This window comes from Penaeus chinensis, chromosome 12 (assembly GCF_019202785.1).
Source record: "Penaeus chinensis breed Huanghai No. 1 chromosome 12, ASM1920278v2, whole genome shotgun sequence".
NCBI lineage: Eukaryota > Metazoa > Arthropoda > Malacostraca > Decapoda > Penaeidae > Penaeus > Penaeus chinensis.
In genome coordinates this window covers 3,004,912-3,007,411 of record NC_061830.1, presented here as the reverse complement: position 1 = coordinate 3,007,411, position 2,500 = coordinate 3,004,912, and positions in this window count along the sequence as shown.

Sequence of the window (2,500 nt, the reverse complement as noted above, 5' to 3'; positions counted from 1 at the left end):
CATAATATTCGCAAAGTTGATAGCAATAACAATGATAATGACAACGAACAAGAACCACAGTCGAGGCATTTTAATAAAACATTTATCAGAATTACACGGAATTCTCACCTGTGATTTAATAGAAAAGCATCAACCTCATCTCTTAAGCTATTCAATCTCATTCATATTTTTTTTTTCCTACATAACAATGAGATCTCTTGAAGGATGGTGAGGATGAAGCCACCAGGGAAAAAAGGAACCCCAAGGACGAGGATTGAAGGATGGAAAGAAGGACAGAGGACAGTGTGAAGGAATAGAGGGTAGCGTATAACCTGGTGTCCGAATATTACTGTCCCGAAATGCTTTGCCTCTCGAATTAAATTGTCTAAAATCAGGTGCGTTTCCACATTTGGAACGTGGCGGTGGTGATGGAGAGGGTGTACTTAATTAACGCATGTAATTTCATGCAAGCTTGCACCGGTGTTGAAGAGGGGACACCGCTTTAACAGCTTGCAACAACGTACTGTAAGCCCTTGGGGATATAAGGACCTCCTCGCTATAACGTTCCATCAAGTCCTTAGTTCTAACTTCATCTTCATTACTCGATATTGTTTTTGTTTTTGTTTTTTATAACCATAGTCTTGCTCGTTGCTTTCGTATCACTGCTCTGTGAGACTGTTTGTTTATATGCTTGTGTACTTTTGTTTATGGAGATCTGTTTGATAACGTTAAAAAGGCGAGCATGTATCTATGTATCAACAGTTTATATGGATTCTCTCTCTCTCTCTCTCTCTCTCTCTCTCTCTCTCTCTCTCTCTCTCTCTCTCTCTCTCTCTCTCTCTCTCTCTCTCTCTCTCTCTCTCTCTCTCTCTCTCTCTCTCTCTCTCTCTCTCTCTCTCTTTCTATCTATCTATCTATCTATCTATTTATATCTCATTATTAGCAGAATAATGGAAAAAAAAATGTAAATTAACTTTTAGATTTACTGTTACGAAGTGCTAGTTGTGAGCCATCTACTTGTTCCTTAACCTGTGTATTTATCGATTGTTTATCAAAATGCCAGTGCTAATCGTTAGTATACATTGCACGAACGTTATTTTAATTTATTCATCTTATATTGATAGTCATAATTCGGTATTAAAAGTGCCATTATGACAGGAAATATTGCATTAATGATTGTAATATTACTTTATGTAAGTGGATAGTATTGGTGTAATAACCAATAAGGAATTCAAAGTCAGATCACGAATGATGACACGAATGGTGATCTGTATAATAAATATCTTTATAATGCACTCAATCACACGTACTCTCTCTCTCTCTCTCTCTCTCTCTCTCTCTCTCTCTCTCTCTCTCTCTCTCTCTCTCTCTCTCTCTCTCTCTCTCTCTCTCTCTCTCTCTCTCTTTCAGTGTGTGTGTGTGTGTGTGCGTGTGTGTGTGTGTGTGTGAGAGTGTTTGTGCGTCTGTACGTGTGTGTGTGTGTGTTTATGATTACACATATGTACGTTATGGAAAGATTTACATCAATCTTCGGTATACTTCAACACTATTTTTAAAACAGCAGTAAATCATTCAGGAAAGTTTAGGAACATAGAAAACCCAACATCACTGCAATATTGTAAAGAAAAAAAAAACGTCATTATATCACAAATTATTAGTCAGCTCGATTTAATATGTGTCGTCCTCATATATTTTCCCCCTCTCCTTTTGATCCCTAATAGGCGAAGAATATTTCTGATAATAACAAAGGCTCGAACTGATATTGGCCTATCATGACAGATAACAGAATTTACAGGTAATTGCTATATGCCCAAGAGGAAATTGTGACAGTGTTACATTTACTGTCTTAGAGGAGTTAAAATTAGACGCTTCCTTCAATTAGATTTTGTTAAGAGGATTTGTGATATTTCTGATTTCCTCTTCGCAAAGCTAATAAAAAGTGTGTGTGTGTGTGAGAGAGAGAGTGAGAGAGAGAAAGAATGTCTGTGTGTCTGTGACTATGTGTGTGTGGCTGCATGTCTGTATCTCTGGCTGTGTGTGTGCATCAGTGTTTGTGTGCATCTGTGTTTATACATGTGTGTACATATCTGCGTTTACGTATGTCTGTGTGTTTACGTGTGTGTGTGGCTGCATGTCTGTCTGTTTGGCTGTGTGTATGGCTGCATGCCTGTCTGTTTGGAAATGTGTGTGCTTGCCTGTCTGTCTGTGTGTGTGTATCAGTGTTTGTGTACATCTGTATATATACTTGTGTGTACGCAACAAGTACGTCTGTGTGTTTACGTGTGTGTGTGTGTTTATGTTTACGTGTATATGTGTGTTTATGTATTGTATTCGCGCGTGTCTGTGTATGTTATTGTTGCCATGTTAATTCTCTTCAGTTTATGATTATCTAGAGGTAAATAATGACGCTTGTCCTTAGGGAAGAATTCAGGACAGGCTGCAACTGTGCCTCAGAAAACTAAGGTTTATTTTTTATTTTTTTTTTTCTGCAAATTTAAAATGATGTTTGACATCAATCTTC